Source organism: Cibotium barometz, chromosome 41 (genome assembly GCF_041138505.1).
Source record: "Cibotium barometz isolate CiBa-2024 chromosome 41, ASM4113850v1, whole genome shotgun sequence".
Taxonomy (NCBI): Eukaryota; Viridiplantae; Streptophyta; class Polypodiopsida; order Cyatheales; family Cibotiaceae; genus Cibotium; species Cibotium barometz.
Genome location: NC_141086.1, coordinates 38,557,465 through 38,570,679, shown reverse-complemented (window position 1 = coordinate 38,570,679; position 13,215 = coordinate 38,557,465).

Genomic DNA, 13,215 nt, shown 5'->3' with positions numbered 1-13,215 from the left:
TGCAAGCATGTGGGGGGGGACCCACCCCCACATGCTTGCAAAGTTTGGTCCCCATCCGAGCATGTTTGGGTACGATGTTATGGGGAAGGCCCGGATTCTCCGTGGCCTCTTAAGCACCAAGAGACTTCAAAAATCCGGACTGGGCCCTAATTTCCAATCCAAACATGCTCCGATGGGGACCAAACTTTGCTAGCATGTGGGGGTGGGTCCCCCCCATTCTTGCAAAGTTTGGTCCCCATCGGAGCATGTTTGGGTACGATGGTATGGGGAAGACCCAAATTTCTCACTTGGCCTCTTAAGCACCAAAAGACTTCAAAAATCCGGACTGGGCGCTAATTACCAATCCAAACATGCTCCGATGGGGACCAAACTTTGCAAGCATGTGAGGGGGACCCACCCCCACATGCTTGCAAAGTTTGGTCCCCATCGGCGCATGTTGGGGTACGATGTTATGGGGAAGGCCCGGATTCTCCATGGCCTCTTAAGCACCAAGAGACTTGAGAAATCTGGACTGGGCGCTAATTACCAATCCAAACATGCTCCGATGGGGACCAAACTTCGCAAGCATGTGGGGGGGACCCACCCCCACATGCTTGCAAAGTTTGGTCCCCATCGGAGCATGTTTGGGTACGATGGTATGGGGAAGGCCCGAATTTTCCATGGTCTCTTAATAAGCGCCAAGAGGCTTCAAGAACCCGCACTGGGCGCTAATTACCAATCCAAACATGCTCCGATGGGGACCAAACTTTGCAAGCATGGGGGGTGGGTCCCCCCCCCCCATGCTTGCAAATTTTGGTCCCCATCGGAGCATGTTTGGGTACGATGGTATGGGGAAGGCCCGGATTCTCCATGGCCTCTTAAGCACCAAGAGACTTCAAAAATCCGCACTGGGCGCTAATTTCCAATCCAAACATGCTCTGATTGTGACCAAACTTTGCAAGCATGTGGGGGTGGGTCCCCCCCCATGCTTGCAAAGTTTGGTCCCCATCGGAGCATGTTTGGGTACGATGGTATGGGCAACGCCCGGATTTTCCATGGCCTCTTAAGCACCAAGAGACTTGAGAAATCTGGACTGGGCGCTAATTACCAATCCAAACATGCTCCGATGGCGACCAAACTTTGCAAGCATGTGGGGGGACCCACCCCCAGATGCTTGCAAAGTTTGGTACCCATCGGAGCATGTTTGGGTACGATGGTATGGGGAAGGCCCGGATTCTCCATGGCCTCTTAAGCACCAAGAGACTTCAAAAACCCGCACTGGGAGATAATTACCAATCCAAACATGCTCTGATTGTGACCAAACTTCGCAAGCATGTGGGGGTGGGTCCCCCCCCCATGCTTGCAAAGTTTTGTCCCCATCGGAGCATGTTTGGGTACGATGGTATGGGGAAGGCCCGGATTCTCCATGGCCTCTTAAGCACCAAGAGACTTGAGAAATCCGGACTGGGCGCTAATTACCAATCCAAACATGCTCCGATGGGGACCAAACTTTGCAAGCATGTGGGGGGGACCCACCCCCACATGCTTGAAAAGTTTGGTCCCCATCGGAGCATGTTTGGGTACGATGGTATGGGGAAGGCCCGGATTCTCCATGGCCTCTTAAGCACCAAGAGACTTGAGAAATCCGGACTGGCCGCTAATTACCAATCTAAACATGCTTCGATGGGGACCAAAATTTGCAAGCATGTGGGGGGGGACCCACCCCCACATGCTTGCAAAGTTTGGTCCCCATCCGAGCATGTTTGGGTACGATGGTATGGGAAAGGCCCGGATTCTCCATGGCCTCTTAAGCACCAAGAGACTTGAGAAATCTGGACTGGGCGCTAATTACGAATCCAAACATGCTCCGATAGGGACCAAACTTTGCAAGCACGTGGGGGGGACCCACCCCCACATGCTTGAAAAGTTTGGTCCCCATCGGAGCATGTTTGGGTACGATGGTATAGGGAACGCCCGAATTTCTCACTTGGCCTCTTCAGCACCAAGAGACTTCAGAAATCCGGACTGGGCGCTAATTACCAATCCAAACATGCTCCGATGGGGACCAAACTTTGCAAGCATGTGGGGGGAACCCACCCCCACATGCTTGCAAAGTTTGGTCCCCATCGGAGCATGTTTGGGTACGATGGTATGGGGAAGGCCTGGATTCTCCATGGCCTCTTAACCACCAAGAGACTTGAGAAATCTGGACTGGGCGCTAATTACCAATCCAAACATGCTCCGATGGGGACCAAATTTTGCAAGCATGTGGGGGGGACCTACCTCCACATGCTTGCAAAGTTTGGTCCCCATCGGAGCATGTTTGGGTACGATGGTATGGGGAAGGCCCGAATTTCTCACATGGCCTCTTGAGCACCAATTAAAAAATCCGGACTGGGCGCTAATTACCAATCCAAACATGCTCTGATGGGGACCAAACTTTGCAAGCATGTGGGGGGGACCCACCCCCACATGCTTGCAAAGTTTGGTCCCCATCGGAGCATGTTTGGGTACGATGTTATGGGGAAGGCCCGGATTCTCCGTGGCCTCTTAAGCACCAAGAGACTTCAAAAATCCGGACTGGGCGCTAATTTCCAATCCAAACATGCTCCGATGGGGACCAAACTTTGCTAGCATGTGGGGGTGGGTCCCCCCCATTCTTGCAAAGTTTGGTCCCCATCGGAGCATGTTTGGGTACGATGGTATGGGGAAGACCCAAATTTCTCACTTGGCCTCTTAAGCACCAAAAGACTTCAAAAATCCGGACTGGGCGCTAATTACCAATCCAAACATGCTCCGATGGGGACCAAACTTTGCAAGCATGTGAGGGGCCATCGTACCCAAACATGCTCCGATGGGGACCAAACTTTGCAAGCATGTGGGGGTGGGTCCCCCCCACATGCTTGCGAAGTTTGGTCCCCATCGGAGCATGTTTGGATTGGTAATTAGCGCCCAGTCCAGATTTCTCAAGTCTCTTGGTGCTTAACAGGCCATGGAGAATCCGGGCCTTCCCCATAACATCGTACCCCAACATGCGCCGATGGGGACCAAACTTTGCAAGCATGTGAGGGGGACCCACCCCCACATGCTTGCAAAGTTTGGTCCCCATCGGCGCATGTTGGGGTACGATGTTATGGGGAAGGCCCGGATTCTCCATGGCCTCTTAAGCACCAAGAGACTTGAGAAATCTGGACTGGGCGCTAATTACCAATCCAAACATGCTCCGATGGGGACCAAACTTCGCAAGCATGTGGGGGGGACCCACCCCCACATGCTTGCAAAGTTTGGTCCCCATCGGAGCATGTTTGGGTACGATGGTATGGGGAAGGCCCGAATTTTCCATGGTCTCTTAATAAGCGCCAAGAGGCTTCAAGAACCCGCACTGGGCGCTAATTACCAATCCAAACATGCTCCGATGGGGACCAAACTTTGCAAGCATGGGGGGTGGGTCCCCCCCCCATGCTTGCAAATTTTGGTCCCCATCGGAGCATGTTTGGGTACGATGGTATGGGGAAGGCCCGGATTCTCCATGGCCTCTTAAGCACCAAGAGACTTCAAAAATCCGCACTGGGCGCTAATTTCCAATCCAAACATGCTCTGATTGTGACCAAACTTTGCAAGCATGTGGGGGTGGGTCCCCCCCCATGCTTGCAAAGTTTGGTCCCCATCGGAGCATGTTTGGGTACGATGGTATGGGCAAGGCCCGGATTTTCCATAGCCTCTTAAGCACCAAGAGACTTGAGAAATCTGGACTGGGCGCTAATTACCAATCCAAACATGCTCCGATGGCGACCAAACTTTGCAAGCATGTGGGGGGACCCACCCCCAGATGCTTGCAAAGTTTGGTACCCATCGGAGCATGTTTGGGTACGATGGTATGGGGAAGGCCCGGATTCTCCATGGCCTCTTAAGCACCAAGAGACTTCAAAAACCCGCACTGGGAGATAATTACCAATCCAAACATGCTCTGATTGTGACCAAACTTCGCAAGCATGTGGGGGTGGGTCCCCCCCCCCATGCTTGCAAAGTTTTGTCCCCATCGGAGCATGTTTGGGTACGATGGTATGGGGAAGGCCCGGATTCTCCATGGCCTCTTAAGCACCAAGAGACTTGAGAAATCCGGACTGGGCGCTAATTACCAATCCAAACATGCTCCGATGGGGACCAAACTTTGCAAGCATGTGGGGGGGACCCACCCCCACATGCTTGAAAAGTTTGGTCCCCATCGGAGCATGTTTGGGTACGATGGTGTGGGGAAGGCCCGAATTTCTCACTTGGCCTCTTAAGCACCAAGAGACTTCAAAAATCAAGACTAGGCGCGGTCCTCCCCACATGCTTGCAAAGTTTGGTCCCCATCGGAGCATGTTTGGGTACGATGGTATGGGAAAGGCCCGGATTCTCCATGGCCTCTTAAGCACCAAGAGACTTGAGAAATCTGGACTGGGCGCTAATTACCAATCCAAACATGCTCCGATAGGGACCAAACTTTGCAAGCACGTGGGGGGGACCCACCCCCACATGCTTGCAAAGTTTGGTCCCCATCGGAGCATGTTTGGGTACGATGGTATAGGGAACGCCCGAATTTCTCACTTGGCCTCTTAAGCACCAAGAGACTTCAGAAATCCGGACTGGGCGCTAATTACCAATCCAAACATGCTCCGATGGGGACCAAACTTTGCAAGCATGTGGGGGGAACCCACCCCCACATGCTTGCAAAGTTTGGTCCCCATCGGAGCATGTTTGGGTACGATGGTATGGGGAAGGCCTGGATTCTCCATGGCCTCTTAAGCACCAAGAGACTTGAGAAATCTGGACTGGGCGCTAATTACCAATCCAAACATGCTCCGATGGGGACCAAACTTTGCAAGCATGTGGGGGGGACCCACCCCCACATGCTTGAAAAGTTTGGTCCCCATCGGAGCATGTTTGGGTACGATGGTATGGGGAAGGCCCGAATTTCTCACTTGGCCTCTTAAGCACCAATTAAAAAATCCGGACTGGGCGCTAATTACGAATCCAAACATGCTCTGATGGGGACCAAACTTTGCAAGCATGTGGGGGGGACCCACCCCCACATTCTTGCAAAGTTTGGTCCCCATCGGAGCATGTTTGGGTACGATGTTATGGGGAAGGCCCGGATTCTCCGTGGCCTCTTAAGCACCAAGAGACTTCAAAAATCCGGACTGGGCCCTAATTTCCAATCCAAACATGCTCCGATGGGGACCAAACTTTGCTAGCATGTGGGGGTGGGTCCCCCCCATTCTTGCAAAGTTTGGTCCCCATCGGAGCATGTTTGGGTACGATGGTATGGGGAAGACCCAAATTTCTCACTTGGCCTCTTAAGCACCAAAAGACTTCAAAAATCCGGACTGGGCGCTAATTACCAATCCAAACATGCTCCGATGGGGACCAAACTTTGCAAGCATGTGAGGGGGACCCACCCCCACATGCTTGCAAAGTTTGGTCCCCATCGGCGCATGTTGGGGTACGATGTTATGGGGAAGGCCCGGATTCTCCATGGCCTCTTAAGCACCAAGAGACTTGAGAAATCTGGACTGGGCGCTAATTACCAATCCAAACATGCTCCGATGGGGACCAAACTTCGCAAGCATGTGGGGGGGACCCACCCCCACATGCTTGCAAAGTTTGGTCCCCATCGGAGCATGTTTGGGTACGATGGTATGGGGAAGGCCCGAATTTTCCATGGTCTCTTAATAAGCGCCAAGAGGCTTCAAGAACCCGCACTGGGCGCTAATTACCAATCCAAACATGCTCCGATGGGGACCAAACTTTGCAAGCATGGGGGGTGGGTCCCCCCCCCATGCTTGCAAATTTTGGTCCCCATCGGAGCATGTTTGGGTACGATGGTATGGGGAAGGCCCGGATTCTCCATGGCCTCTTAAGCACCAAGAGACTTCAAAAACCCGCACTGGGCGCTAATTTCCAATCCAAACATGCTCTGATTGTGACCAAACTTTGCAAGCATGTGGGGGTGGGTCCCCTCCCATGCTTGCAAAGTTTGGTCCCCATCGGAGCATGTTTGGGTACGATGGTATGGGCAAGGCCCGGATTTTCCATGGCCTCTTAAGCACCAAGAGACTTGAGAAATCTGGACTGGGCGCTAATTACCAATCCAAACATGCTCCGATGGCGACCAAACTTTGCAAGCATGTGGGGGGACCCACCCCCAGATGCTTGCAAAGTTTGGTATCCATCGGAGCATGTTTGGGTACGATGGTATGGGGAAGGCCCGGATTCTCCATGGCCTCTTAAGCACCAAGAGACTTCAAAAACCCGCACTGGGAGATAATTACCAATCCAAACATGCTCTGATTGTGACCAAACTTCGCAAGCATGTGGGGGTGGGTCCCCCCCCATGCTTGCAAAGTTTTGTCCCCATCGGAGCATGTTTGGGTACGATGGTATGGGGAAGGCCCGGATTCTCCATGGCCTCTTAAGCACCAAGAGACTTGAGAAATCCGGACTGGGCGCTAATTACCAATCCAAACATGCTCCGATGGGGACCAAACTTTGCAAGCATGTGGGGGGGACCCACCCCCACATGCTTGAAAAGTTTGGTCCCCATCGGAGCATGTTTGGGTACGATGGTATGGGGAAGGCCCGGATTCTCCATGGCCTCTTAAGCACCAAGAGACTTGAGAAATCCGGACTGGGCGCTAATTACCAATCCAAACATGCTTCGATGGGGACCAAAATTTGCAAGCATGTGGGGGGGGACCCACCCCCACATGCTTGCAAAGTTTGGTCCCCATCCGAGCATGTTTGGGTACGATGTTATGGGGAAGGCCCGGATTCTCCGTGGCCTCTTAAGCACCAAGAGACTTCAAAAATCCGGACTGGGCCCTAATTTCCAATCCAAACATGCTCCGATGGGGACCAAACTTTGCTAGCATGTGGGGGTGGGTCCCCCCCATTCTTGCAAAGTTTGGTCCCCATCGGAGCATGTTTGGGTACGATGGTATGGGGAAGACCCAAATTTCTCACTTGGCCTCTTAAGCACCAAAAGACTTCAAAAATCCGGACTGGGCGCTAATTACCAATCCAAACATGCTCCGATGGGGACCAAACTTTGCAAGCATGTGAGGGGGACCCACCCCCACATGCTTGCAAAGTTTGGTCCCCATCGGCGCATGTTGGGGTACGATGTTATGGGGAAGGCCCGGATTCTCCATGGCCTCTTAAGCACCAAGAGACTTGAGAAATCTGGACTGGGCGCTAATTACCAATCCAAACATGCTCCGATGGGGACCAAACTTCGCAAGCATGTGGGGGGGACCCACCCCCACATGCTTGCAAAGTTTGGTCCCCATCGGAGCATGTTTGGGTACGATGGTATGGGGAAGGCCCGAATTTTCCATGGTCTCTTAATAAGCGCCAAGAGGCTTCAAGAACCCGCACTGGGCGCTAATTACCAATCCAAACATGCTCCGATGGGGACCAAACTTTGCAAGCATGGGGGGTGGGTCCCCCCCCCCATGCTTACAAATTTTGGTCCCCATCGGAGCATGTTTGGGTACGATGGTATGGGGAACGCCCGGATTCTCCATGGCCTCTTAAGCACCAAGAGACTTCAAAAATCCGCACTGGGCGCTAATTTCCAATCCAAACATGCTCTGATTGTGACCAAACTTTGCAAGCATGTGGGGGTGGGTCCCCCCCCATGCTTGCAAAGTTTGGTCCCCATCGGAGCATGTTTGGGTACGATGGTATGGGCAAGGCCCGGATTTTCCATGGCCTCTTAAGCACCAAGAGACTTGAGAAATCTGGACTGGGCGCTAATTACCAATCCAAACATGCTCCGATGGCGACCAAACTTTGCAAGCATGTGGGGGGACCCACCCCCAGATGCTTGCAAAGTTTGGTACCCATCGGAGCATGTTTGGGTACGATGGTATGGGGAAGGCCCGGATTCTCCATGGCCTCTTAAGCACCAAGAGACTTCAAAAACCCGCACTGGGAGATAATTACCAATCCAAACATGCTCTGATTGTGACCAAACTTCGCAAGCATGTGGGGGTGGGTCCCCCCCCCATGCTTGCAAAGTTTTGTCCCCATCGGAGCATGTTTGGGTACGATGGTATGGGGAAGGCCCGGATTCTCCATGGCCTCTTAAGCACCAAGAGACTTGAGAAATCCGGACTGGGCGCTAATTACCAATCCAAACATGCTCCGATGGGGACCAAACTTTGCAAGCATGTGGGGGGGACCCACCCCCACATGCTTGAAAAGTTTGGTCCCCATCGGAGCATGTTTGGGTACGATGGTATGGGGAAGGCCCGGATTCTCCATGGCCTCTTAAGCACCAAGAGACTTGAGAAATCCGGACTGGCCGCTAATTACCAATCTAAACATGCTTCGATGGGGACCAAAATTTGCAAGCATGTGGGGGGGGACCCACCCCCACATGCTTGCAAAGTTTGGTCCCCATCCGAGCATGTTTGGGTACGATGGTATGGGAAAGGCCCGGATTCTCCATGGCCTCTTAAGCACCAAGAGACTTGAGAAATCTGGACTGGGCGCTAATTACGAATCCAAACATGCTCCGATAGGGACCAAACTTTGCAAGCACGTGGGGGGGACCCACCCCCACATGCTTGAAAAGTTTGGTCCCCATCGGAGCATGTTTGGGTACGATGGTATAGGGAACGCCCGAATTTCTCACTTGGCCTCTTCAGCACCAAGAGACTTCAGAAATCCGGACTGGGCGCTAATTACCAATCCAAACATGCTCCGATGGGGACCAAACTTTGCAAGCATGTGGGGGGAACCCACCCCCACATGCTTGCAAAGTTTGGTCCCCATCGGAGCATGTTTGGGTACGATGGTATGGGGAAGGCCTGGATTCTCCATGGCCTCTTAAGCACCAAGAGACTTGAGAAATCTGGACTGGGCGCTAATTACCAATCCAAACATGCTCCGATGGGGACCAAATTTTGCAAGCATGTGGGGGGGACCTACCTCCACATGCTTGCAAAGTTTGGTCCCCATCGGAGCATGTTTGGGTACGATGGTATGGGGAAGGCCCGAATTTCTCACTTGGCCTCTTAAGCACCAATTAAAAAATCCGGACTGGGCGCTAATTACGAATCCAAACATGCTCTGATGGGGACCAAACTTTGCAAGCATGTGGGGGGGACCCACCCCCACATGCTTGCAAAGTTTGGTCCCCATCGGAGCATGTTTGGGTACGATGTTATGGGGAAGGCCCGGATTCTCCGTGGCCTCTTAAGCACCAAGAGACTTCAAAAATCCGGACTGGGCGCTAATTTCCAATCCAAACATGCTCCGATGGGGACCAAACTTTGCTAGCATGTGGGGGTGGGTCCCCCCCATTCTTGCAAAGTTTGGTCCCCATCGGAGCATGTTTGGGTACGATGGTATGGGGAAGACCCAAATTTCTCACTTGGCCTCTTAAGCACCAAAAGACTTCAAAAATCCGGACTGGGCGCTAATTACCAATCCAAACATGCTCCGATGGGGACCAAACTTTGCAAGCATGTGAGGGGGACCCACCCCCACATGCTTGCAAAGTTTGGTCCCCATCGGCGCATGTTGGGGTACGATGTTATGGGGAAGGCCCGGATTCTCCATGGCCTGTTAAGCACCAAGAGACTTGAGAAATCTGGACTGGGCGCTAATTACCAATCCAAACATGCTCCGATGGGGACCAAACTTCGCAAGCATGTGGGGGGGACCCACCCCCACATGCTTGCAAAGTTTGGTCCCCATCGGAGCATGTTTGGGTACGATGGTATGGGGAAGGCCCGAATTTTCCATGGTCTCTTAATAAGCGCCAAGAGGCTTCAAGAACCCGCACTGGGCGCTAATTACCAATCCAAACATGCTCCGATGGGGACCAAACTTTGCAAGCATGGGGGGTGGGTCCCCCCCCCATGCTTGCAAATTTTGGTCCCCATCGGAGCATGTTTGGGTACGATGGTATGGGGAAGGCCCGGATTCTCCATGGCCTCTTAAGCACCAAGAGACTTCAAAAATCCGCACTGGGCGCTAATTTCCAATCCAAACATGCTCTGATTGTGACCAAACTTTGCAAGCATGTGGGGGTGGGTCCCCCCCCATGCTTGCAAAGTTTGGTCCCCATCGGAGCATGTTTGGGTACGATGGTATGGGCAAGGCCCGGATTTTCCATAGCCTCTTAAGCACCAAGAGACTTGAGAAATCTGGACTGGGCGCTAATTACCAATCCAAACATGCTCCGATGGCGACCAAACTTTGCAAGCATGTGGGGGGACCCACCCCCAGATGCTTGCAAAGTTTGGTACCCATCGGAGCATGTTTGGGTACGATGGTATGGGGAAGGCCCGGATTCTCCATGGCCTCTTAAGCACCAAGAGACTTCAAAAACCCGCACTGGGAGATAATTACCAATCCAAACATGCTCTGATTGTGACCAAACTTCGCAAGCATGTGGGGGTGGGTCCCCCCCCCCATGCTTGCAAAGTTTTGTCCCCATCGGAGCATGTTTGGGTACGATGGTATGGGGAAGGCCCGGATTCTCCATGGCCTCTTAAGCACCAAGAGACTTGAGAAATCCGGACTGGGCGCTAATTACCAATCCAAACATGCTCCGATGGGGACCAAACTTTGCAAGCATGTGGGGGGGACCCACCCCCACATGCTTGAAAAGTTTGGTCCCCATCGGAGCATGTTTGGGTACGATGGTGTGGGGAAGGCCCGAATTTCTCACTTGGCCTCTTAAGCACCAAGAGACTTCAAAAATCAAGACTAGGCGCGGTCCTCCCCACATGCTTGCAAAGTTTGGTCCCCATCGGAGCATGTTTGGGTACGATGGTATGGGAAAGGCCCGGATTCTCCATGGCCTCTTAAGCACCAAGAGACTTGAGAAATCTGGACTGGGCGCTAATTACCAATCCAAACATGCTCCGATAGGGACCAAACTTTGCAAGCACGTGGGGGGGACCCACCCCCACATGCTTGCAAAGTTTGGTCCCCATCGGAGCATGTTTGGGTACGATGGTATAGGGAACGCCCGAATTTCTCACTTGGCCTCTTAAGCACCAAGAGACTTCAGAAATCCGGACTGGGCGCTAATTACCAATCCAAACATGCTCCGATGGGGACCAAACTTTGCAAGCATGTGGGGGGAACCCACCCCCACATGCTTGCAAAGTTTGGTCCCCATCGGAGCATGTTTGGGTACGATGGTATGGGGAAGGCCTGGATTCTCCATGGCCTCTTAAGCACCAAGAGACTTGAGAAATCTGGACTGGGCGCTAATTACCAATCCAAACATGCTCCGATGGGGACCAAACTTTGCAAGCATGTGGGGGGGACCCACCCCCACATGCTTGAAAAGTTTGGTCCCCATCGGAGCATGTTTGGGTACGATGGTATGGGGAAGGCCCGAATTTCTCACTTGGCCTCTTAAGCACCAATTAAAAAATCCGGACTGGGCGCTAATTACGAATCCAAACATGCTCTGATGGGGACCAAACTTTGCAAGCATGTGGGGGGGACCCACCCCCACATTCTTGCAAAGTTTGGTCCCCATCGGAGCATGTTTGGGTACGATGTTATGGGGAAGGCCCGGATTCTCCGTGGCCTCTTAAGCACCAAGAGACTTCAAAAATCCGGACTGGGCCCTAATTTCCAATCCAAACATGCTCCGATGGGGACCAAACTTTGCTAGAATGTGGGGGTGGGTCCCCCCCATTCTTGCAAAGTTTGGTCCCCATCGGAGCATGTTTGGGTACGATGGTATGGGGAAGACCCAAATTTCTCACTTGGCCTCTTAAGCACCAAAAGACTTCAAAAATCCGGACTGGGCGCTAATTACCAATCCAAACATGCTCCGATGGGGACCAAACTTTGCAAGCATGTGAGGGGGACCCACCCCCACATGCTTGCAAAGTTTGGTCCCCATCGGCGCATGTTGGGGTACGATGTTATGGGGAAGGCCCGGATTCTCCATGGCCTCTTAAGCACCAAGAGACTTGAGAAATCTGGACTGGGCGCTAATTACCAATCCAAACATGCTCCGATGGGGACCAAACTTCGCAAGCATGTGGGGGGGACCCACCCCCACATGCTTGCAAAGTTTGGTCCCCATCGGAGCATGTTTGGGTACGATGGTATGGGGAAGGCCCGAATTTTCCATGGTCTCTTAATAAGCGCCAAGAGGCTTCAAGAACCCGCACTGGGCGCTAATTACCAATCCAAACATGCTCCGATGGGGACCAAACTTTGCAAGCATGGGGGGTGGGTCCCCCCCCCATGCTTGCAAATTTTGGTCCCCATCGGAGCATGTTTGGGTACGATGGTATGGGGAAGGCCCGGATTCTCCATGGCCTCTTAAGCACCAAGAGACTTCAAAAACCCGCACTGGGCGCTAATTTCCAATCCAAACATGCTCTGATTGTGACCAAACTTTGCAAGCATGTGGGGGTGGGTCCCCCCCCATGCTTGCAAAGTTTGGTCCCCATCGGAGCATGTTTGGGTACGATGGTATGGGCAAGGCCCGGATTTTCCATGGCCTCTTAAGCACCAAGAGACTTGAGAAATCTGGACTGGGCGCTAATTACCAATCCAAACATGCTCCGATGGCGACCAAACTTTGCAAGCATGTGGGGGGACCCACCCCCAGATGCTTGCAAAGTTTGGTACCCATCGGAGCATGTGTGGGTACGATGGTATGGGGAAGGCCCGGATTCTCCATGGCCTCTTAAGCACCAAGAGACTTCAAAAACCCGCACTGGGAGATAATTACCAATCCAAACATGCTCTGATTGTGACCAAACTTCGCAAGCATGTGGGGGTGGGTCCCCCCCCATGCTTGCAAAGTTTTGTCCCCATCGGAGCATGTTTGGGTACGATGGTATGGGGAAGGCCCGGATTCTCCATGGCCTCTTAAGCACCAAGAGACTTGAGAAATCCGGACTGGGCGCTAATTACCAATCCAAACATGCTCCGATGGGGACCAAACTTTGCAAGCATGTGGGGGGGACCCACCCCCACATGCTTGAAAAGTTTGGTCCCCATCGGAGCATGTTTGGGTACGATGGTATGGGGAAGGCCCGGATTCTCCATGGCCTCTTAAGCACCAAGAGACTTGAGAAATCCGGACTGGGCGCTAATTACCAATCCAAACATGCTTCGATGGGGACCAAAATTTGCAAGCATGTGGGGGGGGACCCACCCCCACATGCTTGCAAAGTTTGGTCCCCATCCGAGCAT